We start from the raw sequence: 19,026 nt of genomic DNA on the forward strand, positions 1-19,026 counted from the left end.
GAATTTTCTAGGTTTCTGTCCGTGCTAATGCTGCTGAAAACCCGTTTCACAGTAGTGTCAGAGAACCTTTTCCCTGGGTGTGTTTTGTGTGCACATGCTTATCTTGGAATTGAGTTTGAATTAGCCTGCATACTTGAAGCAATTGTGATAACATTTTGATATTTTCCACTTCCAGCTGCAAGCTGGGATTCCATCCCCAGAGATCCACCCCCTCAATTCTCAGAGCTCCATCGCCTTTTTACCCAGGCATCTTCATGAAGCTAGAAAACACGCTGACTGACTTCACAAGGTGAGGGTGACCATACAGCAATGTCTTTTCTTAAAATATCTTTACAGTACTACAGGGCTGACTTGTTACTTGTAGTCCCTTCACTTGGCAGCAACCAGTTGAATTTCTGCCCAGATGGGTCAGGTTGGCACTTGAAACTGCCTTCCTTACATTCTCAGTAGGTAGCTCATCTTTCTGTGTTTGGGTAGCAGGAAGAAAGTGTGAGCTGAAGTGAATTGTAAATGAACCTTGTGTCTATCTGGCAACTCTCACAAGGCTGAGATTTCTTATTTCCATGAAAACGTCACATGTAGTCAAGAAATAAGCAGGAGGCTCTCAGTCTTCTAAATCACGGCAAATAACAACTGAGGTGATAGTCAATGGTACTAGCTGGGCTGTTTATTTTTCAAGTTGAGTAACAAGTTACATTTGTCAGCTGTGTAGAGGGTTTTTTGCTATAGTATATCGAAGCATTTAGTGCTTTGCTGAAGGATTGGGCAGATTGGTGTGAGAATTTCTTAATAAGATTGTCTTCAGCTTAGGGAAGCTTTCACAGTTATATAATGCTTATTACATATAGTTTTTTCCATATAATGATTTCTCTTTCTTGGTATTTGATACATGTAATAAGGTAAATAACTGTTTATTACCTGAAGTCTAGCTTATACTGTGGTTTGTTTACAGTGGTGGTATGTACTAGTGGGAAGGTTGTGATTTTTCTGAAATGTGAGATTTAAAGTTCAGGTATAGATGTGAGCATTCATATGTGAACAGTTTCCGAAACTTACTGGTAGTGAAAATCAGGCTTGAATTTGTACCAGTGGAAACATGAATTAGCCTTAAAGACATTTATGGCAAGTATCTTTTACCTTTGCTCAATTTAAACGTATCAAGTGCTGTGTAGCAGGAAGCAGCAAGGTAGCACCTGGCTAAAAGAGTGGAAACAGCAAAGGCAGGTTATGAATGTCTGATGTGATAATCCCTGTTGAAGAAAAGACCTATGGTAATCTAATGGGAAGGATTGTGGCAGGAATGTGATGGTGGTGTAGAACTGAAGGACATAATGCTTAGATACAATAAAAAATGTACAGATACCAGGAGAGAGTCAAAATTGAGTGGCATGGCAGCCAGTGAGATCAGGAAGCTGAACTTGAATGCTAAGTTCACTGTTGACTGCAAGTTTTATTATTATTTCTTATAGTTTTTCCATTACTGACTAAAAGATTTTCTTAGCTTGATTTTTGTTGAAGTGTATATAAAAAGAAATATGCTGTTGGCAAGGAGGTGTAAAGGAAAAGTGGGAGTCACTACTGCACAGTTGGAATTCAGGGTCAAGCAGATGGAACCAGTGGCACATCTCTGGGTTGGGGCATCACTATAGGTATTATTACAGGAGGAGGTAAATGTCCAACTTCAGTTTAAAAAAGCAAAGGCTTTGGAAAGTAAGATGACTCTGTTGTGATATTTAAAGTACTCTCTGGAAATGTTATGTGCAACAGCTGAGGATGTACAGACCCCAAGCGAGAACTCCAATGCTGAAAACTGTGTCTGGTTTTTAATTAAAAAAAAATTCAGTGGCTACATTTGTGGTTGTGAATAAGGTTCAGATCAGCCAGATTGTAGCTGGATTGCCTGTTCAGCTGCACTGTGATACTAGCCAGACTTAAAAGCAGATGTTGAGAAGTGTAACTGAATGTACAGAAGACTGAAACCTGTGAAGAAAGGGTAGTTAACTAAACTTTGCCTGGCGAGATTGGGCAAACCTTTTTCTAGATTAAGTACAAAACAAACCCAGACACAGAGAGAAGGGGGTTGCAGTGGATTTAATGGGTCTTGTCTGAGGCCTTTGTAATGTAGAGGACATGGATATGTAAGAGGTCAGTTCAAATGGTTTCACAGGTGCTCTTTGGATGAATGACATTTTGTCTTCTCTCTGTCCTTAGAGATCCAAGAAAGCAAAAGCCAGATTAAAAAAAAAAATAACTTTTCTCAGGAGCAGGAAGATGGTCTGTTAGTGGTGCTACTTGCATCCATAGCTGTAGGTAGTTGGAGGACCTAAGATACTTCAGTTTTTCTCTCCTTTTATACACTGCTCTGTTGTTCTGTTCAGAATGGCTACCTCATTCCAGAGCATGCAGATACTTATCTTTTACAGGGGGATGCTGTGTGGCTGTTCCTGAAAGAAGACAGTCCAGGCTTGAAAAACCCCTTGTAGCAGTCACATCAAATCATCCAACATCAACACGTGGAAAATAATCATTTGAAGCTTGATGGTTTTGAGGAAAAAACCAGTTATGTTCAGTAAGTGACTATCTAGTGGCATAATACAGTTGGAAAAGCCAAGTATGCAATTTTCTTGGTAGTATTTTTGAGAGGGAAGGAAGAAGTGTCACTTTTGCTGTCCTATCCGCTTTGCTGCTGCTGCCTGATTTGCAGCACAGGCCCATCCATCCCGATGGTTGATGCTTGCCTGAGCTCCAGTGCAAGTATTTCATGAATGAAATTGCTCCATGAGAAGATTTAGGGAAGTGCTGTTTGTTCTCAGGTGACTTCTGTTTGAACAGTACTCTTAAAATTCTATTTCTTTAGTTCTTGCTTGCTTCTTGAAAGCAAAGTCTTTCAGCAGCCTTTTTGTTTTAATTGCCGTAATGATCCGGGTGCTAGCCAAATTTTAATCCACTCTGTCTAACAAAAAGCAAGATGTATGAAGTAAGAAACCATGGGATTTAAGTTTCACAATTCTTTTGCTATTCCACAAGATGAAGCATTAAAATATTGGGAGGGCCTGGGCAGAAAAGATATTCTTAGAGATCTCATGTCAGAAGTGTGGCTGACTTTGTAAGAACATTCAAACAGAATGGCAGGGCTTTAGTGGCAAAGAAATGGGGCAGAAGAATACCTTAACTGTGGTACAAATGCATGGTTAAGGGGAACTAGTTATGCAGAAGTTGTTGGAAATTATCTAACACAGATAAAAAAGCCTGAAACCAGTTAGAACGGTAGATGTGCCCTGAAGAACCAAGCAGACCACTCTGAAACAACTGTAAGGCCAAGCTATGAAAATGACTCAGTAACGACTGTGAACATCTGTGCAGGAAAAAAATGTGTTCCTACTTAATGCTGTTATCATTCCTTTTCAAAGATAAATTGAAGTTTGAAGCATTAAAAATGCCATCTGCATATGAGGCCAAACCCCCCTGTTACTTAGGCTGAAAACTGAAAATTAAAACCTAACAACTGTGTTCCATGTGGATCTTATTGCAATCAGCAATGGCTTTAATTACCTTGAAATAGTATTACCATTATACCAGGGCATTTAAGGCAGTGGTTTCTGAAGATTTTTTGATCTCACACCCTTATCAGGAAAGATTTGTGAACAACCATGCCCCAAATATCTTTTTATTTCTAAATTATGCACATACACTATTGTACTTAGATTATGTACATGCAGAAGTAGAAATTAAGAAAGGAGGGTAGAAATACTAACCAAAAAATGTATTTTATTTCTTAACAAAACCTCTTTTTGCTCCTATTAAAAAAAGCTTTTAGTGAGTGTTATGTGCTCGAATGTGGTTTGTTTTTTTAACCACCGTTGGTTTAACACTTTGATACAGCTATTTGAAGGTCTGATTCTAAATTCAGTTATTTCAATACTTGGTTTTAATAGCTGTCACAGATGAAAAAGACACCTCACAAAGATATATAGATTCAAATAGAAGTGCACTGTTGGTTGTGCTTACTAAATCATGGTACTCATTTTCCACTCCTGTACACTGGTTATGCAAGGGTTTTTCTTCGAATTAATCTCCTAAATTTCCATCTTCCCTAATGTCAGTCAGCCGTTCTTGCAAACTAATGGGAAGGTGTTGAATTCTTCTATTTTAACAAACACATTCAAAACCCCCTGAAACTCTTGTTTTGGAAGGTTGTTAAACGGGTTAGGAAATTCTGTTTCCAACTCTTAAGTGTACAGATATTTGAGAGGTTTTATCAATGACACATAATTTTCAGCAACAAAATTGCGTAACAATGGAAACATTTCCAAACATCTCTGTAGAGTGGGTTTCTTTTGTGAAGCAGCTACTTTCTTGGTCACTGTTAAAATGTCAACTTTACCTTAAAGGGACATCATAAGCATGTATTTTTTTGGCATTATCTGCTAGGTACCATACTGCTGACAGCTACTTGTCATCACAGAAATGCAGTAAGTTTTGAACAGTTGCCTTTGTGGGGAAACTTAATGCATCTTTAAATTTGCCAACTCTTTTAACCACTTTGTCACAAGATAACCAGCAAACCTCAGTGTGGGAATAAGACTTCCATGATCACTCACCATCTGGTTACAAGGTATTGTAACCATAACAGTGACAGCCTGTAGCATTTTGTGCACTTCTGGCTCCAACTTTGCTGCAATAACTTGCCTATGAATGATGCAGTGAAAGGATTTCACATATGATTCTATCTGTAAACTTTATACTGGAATACTCTTTTTAAGTTCCAGTTAAAGCAGCCACTTGGTGATTACACTTGCAGAGTTCTTCCATAAAATATTGTTTCTATTAAAGAATTAACTTACTGCTGAGAGTATGTTGAGTCTTCCCCTCATTTCAAGGTACGTTTTTCTTATAGTGATTCATGAAAGAGTAGTTCCCCCTGTAATTATTTCATCATTTAAACTTTCTAGCATATAGCGTAAACTGAGATGTGTTAGAAATATCTTTACGTCCTGCCAACACTATAGCAAACCTCCCACACTCCATAATTTGTTCTAATACTTGTTTCTTCAAGTCTTTGGCTGTTTTCAGTGTGTCTTCCAGCAATATTTGCTGACAAATTAATGCCATATTGTTTTCCATGTACAAGCTAATCCATTTTTTACTGCAGCAGGAAGACCAAGTGCTTACTCGATGGTATGTTGCTTTGTCTCTTTTGCTCTTCAGAAAGAATCATTAGAAGAGGCTTCTGGTACTTAGTCTTTCTAATTGTGATGGCTTCATACTACTTTATTATAATATCTCAAGGCACAGTGTGCACTTAAAGTGAGGTTCATCATTCACACCAGCAGATGTAAATCAATATTTCAATTGGTCATCTTCATAATTTCAGGGTTTTTTCCAACGTTTTGGAAATGTTGGATCTGATCTAATCAGATTAGTCATATCTGATGAGATTATTGATTTTAGCCTGTAATGTGTCTGACAAGGAGCTTGCACTGGCGGTAGGAGATAAGTTGATGCACATGGATTTTGAAGCAAAAGCAAAATCTCTCATGGTATCTGTGTATCTGATGTAATGTAATACTTCAGAGCCTTCAGGGTCAGAGGTGATTTCTGTAAGATTGTATAGGACCTTAAACCATTCATGCATTTCCTTGCTTAGAATTCCTTGTCTTCACTTGCCTCACATTCTTGTACCTTAAAATACGGTGTTTAGTAATTGTGACCCACGTGTGTTGTGGTAGCATGCACATTTTTATGAGCATGCCTTTGTGAATTGTGGCCTTAGGTCATGCCAGTTAAAACTTTAAGAAATAAACATTCCTAAATGATTGAAGTTATGTTTGGTTGGTTGGTTTCTTTTCTGTCTGGGACTTCTAAGAAGAAACAGCAATTCTTATTCGGTTTGTTTAGCAGCCAACACAATGTCATTCTTATCCCGCCTAAGGCTATAGTGTCTTCTGTTAAAGATAAATTTCAACTACCTGCTAAACATCTGCTATCAGGCACCAGTACTGTCTTGGTACCCACCCAAGAAGTGTATCTCTTCATGTACAGCTCATCTTTCTATAGCTGTCATGTGAGTTGTAAGGAATGAAGTACAACTTTAGCTCATGAAGAAGATGCGGAAGCAAGGTGGGATTGCAGATAACAGTCCTTTGGGTAAAAAGGAAAGGTAAAGCAAAGGGTTGCTTTTGGGGAGTTGTTTACAAGGCACTTTTTAAACTATTGTTAGGGCTTTAAAAGACTGAAGATTTGCAGTAGTGTGGTATTGACTAATTGGGTTTTATTCTGGACTGTATACTTCCTTCAAATGTCTTGCTTAAGGGGTACCTTTCATTATTTAAAATTGCATTACTATATGTGAAGTGTCTTTGTACTACCATTTCCTCATAGAAAGAGACTTTCTAGAACAGTTTGAGTATTTGGTATGAATATTTGTTTCTGACGTGTTTAATGTGAAGGTGTTCTTTAAGAAGAGTCTCCAATTCAGTTTTTTTTTGTATTTTTATTTTTATCAGTGGGACCTAACTCTCCTATAGCACATAACAAGTGAAGCAGAATGCTGGCAATTTGTGCAAGTGAAAATTGTCTTCCTTTTCGCCTCTCTTGTTTAATAGAAGTCAGTTGTTTTCTTTCTTCCTGGTCAATCTATAGATGTTTGAAATAGTTGTGTTTGTTGGGAATTTGCTACTTGAAATTTAAGAAATTCATACTTAAGATATCTCCAAGTAGCTTACAATTAGAAAAGCTTTCTTCTGACAGCATTCAGGGGATATTCAAATAAGCATAGGAAAATGCTTCTTTATAAGTAATAAGCTAACGAAAACCTAGTACTTGCATAATCAGGCTTGCCTTGGCATTTGACTACTTGCGGTATTTCAACTCCCACACCAAAATAAATCCACCTAATTAGTGTTGATGATCAGAAAGAATGATACATACTTTTATTTTAAAGAATGGAAATAGTCTAAGATGATTTGTTTGACTTAAAGATAGAGAGACTCAGGAGTACATAATACTGATTTTTGAATGCTTTAACATGGTTATTGCGAGTTTGAGCTAAGGCTAAGTCTTTGTGCTTAAGCTGCTGAAGTGTCTAAACATAAATTGAAATCTGGAACTGGGTCTGCAGTGTTCTCTTACATAATCATGGTATATTGTACCCTGTATCCATGAATTACTGGCATCCATTTTGGTTTCTGCATTCCCTCTTGTACAAAAGTGGGTTTGATAGTTTAAGGTGAAGTTCTCCAGTTATCTGATACTTCATTCACTTCACACAGCATGTAGCCAACCTCTGGCCTCTGGCACTTTGGGGATCAGAGCTGGGTGGCCATGTGGGCAGGACTGATATGCTTATGTATGCTGCAGTAGAAGTCCTCAACTTTAGCCAAAGAACACATTTTAAGTTGAGAGCCAAGGGGGAACAATTTTTTCCTTGCATTGCATATATAGGGTCGACTGAATGATCAGGATTTTACACTTCTCAGAAGCATTACTGGCATGTAATTGCTCCATCAAAGGTGAAGGCAGAGACCTTGATGGGCAAGGGAGAAGTAACTGTGTGTCATAGCAAATTGAGTTCCCAAGCCCAAATGTCAGGTTTGGAGCTGAAAATTTAATTTGAAATACTGACTTGGCAGGCCTTTTTTGACCTACAGCTTGAAGTTGAAGCTTTATTAAACTTGCATCCCTGTCTCCCTTCTTTCACGTCCCATTCTCCAGTAGTCTTTCATACATTCACTGAGCATGAGGGAAATAACAAATCTCAATTGCTGTATTTTGATGATTCTCAAGAAACTATGAGAGTAGATTTTGCACATAGTGCAAAAAGTCTTAATTTGGGAAAGCATGCACCTTTTGGTGCCTAAAATTTGGAGCTTCCAGAGGTGGTCTACTGGAGCTCTTGCTGATTGATAGATGCTACTGTAAGTGTAGTCAACAAATGGCATGCCTACCTTATTGTTGTAGGCGTTTTATTTCCTGTACAGCTGATCCTCAGAATCCAGTCATATCTACAGTATCACTGAACAGGAATTACCCAAAAATGTGATTAAAATGTAGCAGGATAAAATATAATATATATTAGTTAGTAGGGTAAAACCAGGCAAAAATTATAGCTGAGCAAGGCAATTGTATTTGACACTGTCTTAGGACAAGAACATGTGAAGCATGTCTATTATGGGCTTGCATATCAAAGGTACTGGCAAAATACCTGAAAAGTGCTTCTGAGAAGACTTGTTTCAGTATTTTTTTAAAAATGTTATACCAATTCACTTATTTTTGACAATGAAAGTGTACTTTTGTCCTTCACGAGTGAATTGCCATCTCTTACAGTGAATATTAAAAATTAAACCAAATGGTTTTGAACTCAGTTACATACCTAATGGTATTTTGTCTTGAGATAGTCGGCAGTTCAGGGAAGGTTGGAAGTGTTTGATCCATTTCACCTGGGGATGTATTTCTTTTGTACTCAGTGATGTAACTGACCGCATCTCGCAGGACATGTACCTTATAGTTTGTTGTAGCTCCCTGAGCATTAGCGCCACTTCGAAGAACATGTAAGGTTTTTTGATTCTGGCTTGCTTTCTGCTTGTGTCTTGTTTAGGATTTTATATATTGCAAGTTTGGTAAAAAATTAAAACTAAGATGAAGTTTTTAAAAGTTTCTTGCTTGTTTCTAATGGTGTAATAGAGGAAATGGTAACATCTTGCCAACCTTTACTTACCTGCACCTGGAATGTGAGCAGCCCATTTTTGCTGCACTGTTAATAGTATGTATGCTTAAGGTAAAAGTGCTTAAGATAAAAGTGCATCTCTTCTCTGTTACCCTCTCTTCCTGTTTACCCCAAAACTCAAAAATTTTTGGTTGTTTGGGTTTGTTGCTTAAATTTGTTCCTTTCCTCATCCTTCAAAATTGAAAGTATTCTTGTCTTATAATTTTAAATTTCTATTAGTTTAACAGTGTCAGGACAGATTCTGCCTGACAATAGGACAGTAGTCTTGATCAATTGTGTGCTTTTCAGCTGTAGGAAAGCTAGTATTAGTTTTCCTTATTCACTCATTTCAATGCCAGATACTTCCAAGTTCACTGCATTTGGGATTAAAGTAAAAGTCGTACACGTAACATTAAATGTTAACTTTGAGCGATTTGTGTTGGAGAAATGGTCAAAATGGGTTTTGCTGGCTTATGAAGCTTTCCAGTCACTTCCTTAGAATGCTGTGTTTGAAATACTTGGACTTTTCATGTCTTTTTCCCTCTCCTGCAGAAGGTGTTCCTTTGAGAAGTGTGTGTTAAATTGAAAATGACCTTACATGCCTTCAGTTATAAATAGCAGCAAGAAGGAAGAGGGTTCCCCTGCTGCCAACTCCCATTCATGGCTTTCTATTTCAGTTCAAACCATGTCTTACACTGCACTTTGATTTCCAGCGCTCAACAAGCTGCAACAAATTCGGTTGTATACTAAAAACTATGTACTTGAGGTCATGAGCAGGTAAAGTTGCAGTGATAGAAGTGCTTAGTTTTTGTCTTTTACCCTTCTGATATTCACTGCCATGTGCTATTTTGCATGCTTCCTGCATTGATCTGAGCTATGTTGAATCATGAGTTAAGAAGCTGTTGATGGTGAAACACTACTGTGCCTGAAATTTGAAGAAAATAGATCTTGTGTATATGACAGTTTGAAAAGACAGCACTTCTTTGTTCACGTGGCTTTCTTGTATGGACTATGGTTCTTGTCATGTATCTGTTATGGAAATAAATGGTAAAATAACTTGGTAATATTTTGGTGTGTGTTCTTTTTTAAGATGTCATATTTAAACTCTTTTTAAAAAATATGAAATGAGAGTAAAAATTGCCCTTATTAAACAAGGTAATTCAATATTATTAGTGCTAAATGTTTGCAACCATTCAGTTATTTATTGTGTGGCTTACTAGCTGATCAGTTGTCTTACTAAAATACATCTTTGGCCAAATGGAGGTTGGTACTGGCATACAGTTTACACCTCACCTTCAAGTCATACTGCTTCTATCTCAAACTTTGCAATGCAGTAAGTGTTGGTGTGTTGCGAGGGAGCAGTTGGTTACTTAAAATGTGATATGACTGGTACTGGATCTGGAAAGTAATGACCCTGAGACAACATGTTTCCTAATTCAGTGACTTTTAGTGGCTTGCATGAAAAAGATCCAACTCCTGTAACAGTGAAATATTCTGTATCTGTTAGGTGCATGATAGAGCAGAACTAGTGGTTTACCATTATTCTGTACATCATTGTGATTTAGTTTTGAAGGGAAAATGAAGTTAAGCTTGGCTTCTGACTTAATTGATGGGATAGTAGAATAGATTTGACATTAGTCTTTCAGGTCATTTCACAGACCAAGACAACAAAACTGGGAGAAGATAGAATTAGTCTGAAAAACGTGAGCTGTGGAGAGGGTCATGTCAATTCTCTTCCATCCTTTTGCTCCTGTTGGACAAACTAAAACTAGATATGTCTGGTTCAGCTGGTGCAGTCAACTTCAAAGCAATTTCAGCATGTAAAAAGGCGTTAGTGTGGCAAGAGCTAGAATTTTCATTTTTCAGGTCTTGCTAATAAGCATGTCTTCAGTTTCAAGCAGATTATTTCTCAAGTCTGGCTTATGTCTTCAGTTTGAGTGGGAAAAAACTGGGATTATGTACTGGAAGTTCCTATTGAGCATAATATATGATGTCCTGATGACTTTCCCAAGCAAAGTTATTTTTAGGGTAGTGAGGCAGGCAGGTTTTACTGTACATGTATGGTTAGTGAAACAATCTGTAGTGATTGGGTTCCCAGTGGAGAAACAAAAATCAGCAGGAGCCCTGAATCTTTCATATTATTGTTTCTTGGGTTTTAGTGTAAGTGTATGTAGTATTCATGAATCACTAATGGCTCATGCAGGCAACTGCTTGACCACTATGCGTATTTGAAAACTGAGAAAACTAAAACATTTACAACTAGTTGACTTTTAAGAAATGCATCCTTAAATGCATCCTGGAGAATGTGTGCTGCTCAATTAAAAAAACCTCCAAACACTTGGTGAGCATAGATCTAAGACAATTTGTAGAATCTTTATGGACAGGACCTGAACAGACCTGCCTGGAAACCATACAACACTTAATAGTTTTACCTTTGAATATTTCTGTGGGCATTATTTTGTAACTTGCTAGGCAACATGCTGTTAAAAATCCTGCCAATGCTTTAGTTAACTTGATAACAGCTCATTTTCAAGTGACTGACACCCAAAAGCATCATTTTGTTGTTTGCTCTTCTTTTCCAGAATAACTTGTGCCAGTTCTGGTGCCTGTGTCCACAATCATGTGTAATGCATTTGCAATATGGTTATTCAAGTTCGAAGAACTCAAGCTTCTTTGTTCAAAGAACTCAAGCTATTGGTTTGGAGACTGAATGATTTTCGCTGGATGTGAAAAAAATACTATATTGTAATAATATATAATAATAACATAATGGGAAAATGGTAACTGAAAAGTCAATGTCCTGGTTTACCTGAGCCTTAAGGTCAGAGGAGATGGGTTTACAATTTTCCCTTATGTGTGTGTGTGTGTGTGTGTGTGTGTGTGTGTGTGTGTGTACACAGCTGGTCTCTATCAGCCAGTTGTGGGATCTTCTGACTGCTGTTACGCTGAAGTGGCAGGCTGTAAGTGTAGAAATCCCTGTGAAAGAGCCAGGCTACTTTGATAAACTGGATCTACTTGTTCTTGTTCTTCTCTGAGCATTACCAGGCTCCCGCAATGGTATCAGGATAGTCAGTGTAATGCTCAAGTTTGGAACTTATTTAGTAGCTATTTAATTGTCTTTGTTCGCACACATTTTTGTGTGTTAATGAAGGTGGAAACACTGTATACTTCAGAGCTATGTAACAGAATTTTGGTGATTTTTTGATGGTATTTAGGTGTGTGTGCATGTCTTAATGACAGAAATGTAAGGAATCAAAACTCAGAGGTGGTGTGTAATGACAAGGAAGAAGCTGCTCTTGGCAGAAGTTACTTCAAAAGTGGGGGCTTACATTTTCCTCCTTGCATGCACTTGGATTCTTATCTACCATGGTTGAGGTATGAACCATGGTGCGGAAGGCATCTGCGATAGGAGTGCTATGAGAAAAGAGATTTTCTTCTGAGAGAGGAGAGGGGAAAAATGTGAGAAATTGACCTGCACTGTGAGATGAATGGGGCTGTTAAATGCAAAGTCTAAAGCACTGACAAGGAAGAGACTTCTGGGATGAGATGCCATTATTTAAATGATGAGCAGGGATTACAGTGGCAGATGTCAGACCAACTTTTATACCATGGTAAAGCTGCAGAATCAGAAGAGTGATCTCTTTGGAAATGATTGATGGTTTTGGTCAGAGCTATTGATGGGTCAGGTCCCAGTATCAAACAGTTCCAGGTGGGGTCTCAGTAATTAATCCATGGTTTTGATGCACAGGTCACTGATGGAAGATGAGGTGCAATGTTTCCTCCACCTGAGTTGTCGTCTGAAGTTTAAACTTTTGGAATACAAGCGAAATATGGACAAATAGGGTGATTTTGATATAATAGTCTTGTGGTCATGAACTTTTTTAAATTTACAGTGGTGGCTTTTGGACTTAAAACTCAGCTGAAATATTAAACACAGTGTTTTATTGGTTGAACGTAAGTCTTGTTTTTAGAAAGGATTATAGAAATCTCCATCACCCACAGTCTTTCAAGAGAAAGGTTGTCAGACGCTCAGAAGTGTCTTTCGGTATCAAATTTGCCTCGATTTTTTTCTGTTACCATGTGCAGCCTGTGTTTACATAAATGTTTCCCATTCAGCCAGGGCTGTTATTTTAACTTGCCACTTCCCAACTCTGTTACTTGCTGAATGAAACTACTCTGTCTCATCTTTTCACCTTCTTAAGGCAACTCTTTGTTTTCCCCCATGAAACTTTAGCTCTTCATCTTTTCAAGAAAGAGTTATGGATTTTAAAAGTATGATGTAGAGGAAAAGGAGAGTGTTTACCCTGTGGGGGGCTATGCAGAAAAAGCCAGGTACTGGCTGAAGAACGCAAGTGTTTTAAAGGTAAAAGGTAGTGAGTGGGAAGCCTGGGAATTTTACAGCTGTCTGTGTTTTGAGCCATAAAATTACAGCATAGATTAGCTGTACAGGTCAGACAGCAGAGCAGCAGTTTCTGCTTCATACAGCTACAATTCCATTGGCTACATTTTCTTTCCTTCTAAGGGGTTTTGAAGTCTTAAAGCTAAGCTTGAGACAAGCTGTAATTCACAACGGAATTGGAAAAGTGGTGGTGTTAACTCAGCATGATGGGACAGCTTTCTGCTGTGCCGATTGCAAACATTAAAATAAGGAAATGAACTGCTGTGTTGGTCAGCTTGTTGCTCTTCTCCAGTTTCTGTTGATCTCTGCCATACTTTCTGCTTATTTCTACTGATTTCCTTTAATGAAAGAAAAATAACACATGTGAGTTAGGTTTGATAACGGCTAATCGTGTTAAAAGTAAAGAATTCCTGAACCCATGTATCCTGTGGGAGGAAAATAAGAGAAAATCAAAAGTGATTCTCTCTTCTTTGGTGGAATATGTTCGAATGCGATGCTTCTATAAAAATTGAGGCTGTTGGTCCTTGAGACTGTTTATTTAGGAATTTCACTTGCAGCTGTACACATTGCTGGTGTTAGTGGAACACATCACTTCTTGGCAGTTGGAGTGCTGCCGTGAGACACCTTTTGTACTTCAGGAAAGTGTGCTTGGTTCAGATTTGAAGTATAATGTTTTCCAATTACACTTTTTACAGAATAATAAATTCCTTAAAGAAGTGTTAATGGGAATTTTAAAATGGCCAGAGGAAACGACTAAAACCTTACAGTGTAATTGGAATAACATGAAAAAAACAGGAGACAATGCAACCTTTGAGGTACTTCATGCTTTTCTAATTCTTTGCAGTGGAGTGGAAGTTGCTGGTCTCAACATGCTTATTAATAACAGTCATAGAATTACAGAATGGTCTGGATTGGAAGGGACCTTTAAAGATAATCTAGTCCAACCCTTCTGCCATGGGCAGAGACATCTTTTACTAAACGAGGTTGCTCAAAGCCCCTTCCAGCTGTCAAAGATGGAACATTCACAACTTATCTAGCCAGTGCAATTCCAGTGTCTTACCACTGTCATTGTAAAAATATACTTCTTCCTTATTCCCAGCCTAAGGTTGCCCTCTAAAACATTTGTCCCTTACCCTGTGACTACAGGCTTTGGTAAGAAGTCCGTCTTTCTTATAAGCCCCCTTTAAGTATAGAAAGGCCACACTAACATCTCTCTAGAGCCTTTTCTCCAGGCTGAACAGGCCTTGCAGCCTTTCTTCATAGGAGGGCTATTATAGCCATATTTCCATTTTAGTGGCCTTCCTCTGGACCTGCTGTAACAGGTTTATGTCTGTATTGTACTGGGGATCCCAGAGGTGGACTTGGAGTCTTATAAGAGCAGAGTAGAAGGCGAGAATCACCTCCCTCAACCTGCTGGCTGTGTTTCCTTTATGCTGCCCAACACACAGTTAGCTTTCTGGGCTGCAAGGCAGTCTGATCTGACATTCAAGTAGACTAAAAGTATCTGTTACAGGCTGCTAGTACATACATTTATGGTATATCCAGTACTTTTTTATGGTGGAGAACTGTTAATCTTCAACTTTGACAGTGCTTTGACAAATTCGTATCTTGCAAATCTGAAGTCACTAATAGTTGAAGATCTTTATGCTGTTGCATTCCAGATTGCTTGCATGTCAAGTGTGTGGGGTAGCCTTCTTTATGTATTTCAGACTTTTAAACAAAGCCTCTATTTATTCCAAATGAATGGCGGCTAAATAAAGCAGGATGCAATATCTGTGGCCTTTATTAAGAGTAAAGGCTTAAATGAGAATTGGAAGCAGGACAAAGCCAGCTATCATTCCAGAGCAACATAGCCTGCAAAAATTCCTAGTTTAATTGTAATCTAGGCTGTTTGTTTCTTTGTGTTTGTGAAGGCCTGTACTGTTTAACTGTAACATGTACTACAAACTTATGCTCACAAGGAGCATTGGAATCTATAGCATCTGTGAAACTAGAGGATACATTCATATGTTTGCAGGGAACTTGCATAGTTAGTGCTCCTTCAGCTGTGAAGAAGTATCTTGATAAGACATGATAAATCCAGTTTCTTAGTAAAACTTGAGCTAGTTGGGAAATTGGAATTGTTTCAATGCTGGGAGCACATTTCATATTCAGTGTTTTAAGATCAGGGTGGAGAAATTTTTCCTACCCTACTTTTTCGATAGCTGCTTTAACTACTAAGATGGGAGGATCATCTCTTCTCTGATTACAGTCCTGCAGCTAAGAAAGAAAATGAGTCTCCCCAGCTGCGCAGTATTATTGGGCACAGATGTAGAAAGTAGAGGTGACCATCATATCCAACTTGTTGTTAATAAAACACTCCCCATCATGTGTTTTGTAGTCTCCCACAAGCATAGTAATAACGTATCTAATCTTTATATAAATTAAATATTAAATGTTATTCCTCTCATTCCATTAGCTATGTAGTGTAAATGGTTTGTGTGTTGAAATGGGTGACTTGTGAGAGTCAATAAGCATGATAATTTGTTCAAAAAGGGCAACTGCCTCATGTCATTTGCACAATGTGAAATTGCCATAAATTCTGTTCTTGGAATATAACCTGAAATCTGTGTTGTAAAAGTTGTGATAATGAAACCTGTTTATTGGGCAAATTTGCATAAATCCGTGTTACCGTGAGTCCCTCAGGTTTGACTTACATCCTGATAAGCACTGTGTGTGGAAGAAAGCCTAAATTGAATATAATAAGTGTTTACTGATGTAGAAACACTTCTCTGAGGGTGCAGTTCCAAGGTGGCTTGGTTTAAATTGAACCAAGGTTAATGTTGTCTTGCTCTTCTTCCCTTCTCCCCTTGGTCAACCTCAGCATTGGCCTGACTGCAGTGAGCTAGACTGGAAATTTCAGTGTATATGAAAACTAATATGGTGGAGAAGGGGCATGGGGTGGGGACATAGTGGATGGCTCAGCTCCCTGCACATACTTGCTATAGGCGGGGCTGAGTGCTGGTGTAAGGTGTGCATGGGAAAAACTGGATAGTTGGATAAAGGACTGTAGGATTCTGACAGACAGGAGTGCACTCCCAGGGAATCTAGTTCTTTGAGTAAAAGTGGTCTGCTTACTAGTGGTGAGATTGTTAATGTCTTCATGGGCTTCTGTACATGCTGAAATATATATGAAATATGCACCTCTTACTTTGGATTCTGAACAGGAGAGTTTGGTGCACTGGCTGAGTGAGGAAAAGATGCAGGATTGAAGAGCTAGAACTAGACAAGTCAGAGCACTATTTATGCAAATGAATGAATAAATAATTGATCAACCAGTTGTGAAAGTGGTCTGAGAGCAGAGCCCCAGGGGGCAGGGATCACGCTCTAGTCTGTGTGGACAGGGAGGAGGAGGAGTTGCTCCTAGCAGAGCAGCTGGAACATGCTACTTGGAGGTGCAGAGCTGCCAGTCCCACCACACTGGATCAGACAGGATTGTTATGGTTTCAATTACAACTTATTCTTCTTATTTGTGCAAGGTTAGAAATGATAGTGTAAGTACCAGTTAAATGGCCTGATAGTCTTGTAGTTAGTTAATTGTGTAATTAGCTTTTTTTTTTTTTTTTTTTTAGTTTTGTTACATCAATTGACGCTTTTGGGGACAGAATTTTCTACCTAATTTAACTTTCATGTATCAATTTTTTGCAGGTGCTGAATAGGTGTTGAATAACTTGGGTAACTATAATTACTGTGCAACATACTTCAGTACATCAGGCCATGAAAGTAAAGATTGGCTTTTGTTGTGTTGAAATTATTTGAAAACATCCAGTGTACTAATTTAATTTTTTCAGTTGAAAGTTAATAAAGCATCATTTTCTGCACTTAAAGGCCAGCTTTGTGTAAAAGGTATTGGTGACTTATTTTTATATCTCACACACATAGACTTGTAGTACAAGCGTTGGGTCACTAGAAGAAACAAGTCATCCATTATTGATCACTGCCCTGACACGTTATTTTAACACACGTAACATGCTAGAGGCCAATATGATTATATGTAAGTGCTTTACAGGCAATGTCATTAATGCCAGTAACTGTTGTGCTTTGAAGTGTATATTAATAAACCTGAAATCACTGGTTAACAGCTTGCCAGGTGAATATTAAGTGTGTTCGTGCATGTATGTAGGGATGTGGTGTCTTGCCTAGTTTTCCTGGTATGCACTGTTGTTGTTATGTGCCGTGGAAGAAGGGTTGAAGCTATAGCAAGAAATCTAACTAAAGCACCTCTTCCAGGTTGCAGGCTTGTTTAAAGTTTCCACACAGCCCAGAATCTTTTCCAGTCCATTTTGTTGTGTTGTGTTCTAGCAATGCTGGCCGTGCTGGTTGGCCACTAGATTGTATTTGGCTGCCCTAGAAATTCTAATCTCTCGTGAAAGTCAAATCAGATAGAAAAACCTGATAGAAGGTTGTTGTCTGACATAAATGGAGAGAGAACTATTTCTGCTTTCAGTTGTTAAGATTGAGACACTGCTACACTTGTGGTGTTTTCAGTGCTCAACAGTAGTCACTAAAATAGATGAAGTTACTAAACTTAATCTCTTTCTTCTTCACATAGCTATTCTGTTGCAGCTAAGGCCATCGCTTACATATGCCATGCATAAATTGTGTATTTCAAGGATTAATTCATCCTATATGAAACTGCTAGCTGAGCTGCAGGGAAATGGGATCTGTTTTGTGTTACCCATCTGTACTTCACTGAGGTTAATCTAATTATTTCTGAGTGACTAGCTAACTGATATTCAGTACCTTGGCAATGTTTTCTTGCTCTGACTATGTAACAGTTTGCAAGCTGGGTCTGAGCAGTAGTTTTTACTCAACACTGCAAAGACTTTGATGTGCACAAACTGGAGCATCTTTAAATTCAACCCAGCAGTCATAGAGAACAATCTGAGTATTCTTTTAGTACTATTTACAGCCTGCTGCTAGTAACTAAGTTCAGAAGGACTACAAGTCCTTACTGTTCCCTGATCTTTGGTGGGCACTTCTTGCGCAGGAGAAGTCATCTCTGAATGTTCATTGTGGAATTTTGTAGCATAATAATACTTTCTATATCTTAAAAATACAGAGAACATGATTTCTCATCTGGGGAACAAGCAGTCTTAGAAGATTGCAGTGAGTTCACTCAATACTACAACAGTGCTGTCAGTACTGCATTCTCCAAAGTTCTCATCCAGTGCATTGCTGAAGTCTTGCAGTGCTGAGACCTCAGAATTTGATGTGCTTTGAGGCACTATTTCATTAGTATCTCTGCAAGGTCCACACTAACTGGGCTGTGAATAAAGGTGGTGGCAAACTCAAATAGCATGATTTTGAATTCTGTTCTCAATGTTCTGAATTCAAACTGGCCAAATTTGCAAGCTGAATGTTACAGAAAGGTTTTTCAGAGGTGTTATTGTGAGTCTCTGGTGGTGGTGGTGATGGAAATTACAGCTGCTGTTTCTGTAAGCATTTTTCTTCTGGGGTGGAGGGAGAAGGGGAAGGTATATTAGCTCCAAGGTTGGACTGGAAAGTCTTTAGAGCATTGAACGCTTAGAGTAGGTTTTTACTTACTCTCTAAAACCTGCTGTAGGTTTTAACCTGCTGTCAGTCTAAGCAAATAGCATGCACAGCCTCAAGATTGGCTAGTTGTCCAGGAGACTCTCTTGCAGTTGAAAAGCCAGTAATTTGTGCTGTTAGCTGTCAAATAAGATAGTTACTGCAGAGCAGATTACAGTGTAGGTTTGTTTTGAATCTCCAATTATTTCGGGCATGTCTTCAGTTTTCTTAGGTAAAATTATCATTACCCTTATCTATAAACTCTTGAGATAGCTTTTAATTAATCTACACAACTTCATGAAGTATCTCCGTATTGATGAACCTTAAAACTGAAAAAAAAGCTATGCATAGA

The 19,026-nt window shown here is 38.3% G+C and overlaps 1 protein-coding gene across 1 annotated transcript in view; it reads left to right on the plus strand.

The window, feature by feature from the left end:
• The window catches only part of TLN2 (talin 2), a 150,452-nt gene that overhangs the window by 4,070 nt on the left and 127,356 nt on the right, over window positions 1-19,026 (plus strand). The window contains exon 2 of the mRNA XM_061347597.1: window positions 176-289. The gene's annotated coding sequence lies outside the window, so the exon portion shown is untranslated. The remainder of the gene's footprint in view (window positions 1-175; window positions 290-19,026) is intronic.

Source organism: Neopsephotus bourkii, unplaced genomic scaffold (genome assembly GCF_033783945.1).
Source record: "Neopsephotus bourkii isolate Nb327-2 ecotype Australia unplaced genomic scaffold, CSIRO-AGI_Nbou_v1 NB_318, whole genome shotgun sequence".
Taxonomy (NCBI): domain Eukaryota; kingdom Metazoa; phylum Chordata; class Aves; order Psittaciformes; family Psittacidae; genus Neopsephotus; species Neopsephotus bourkii.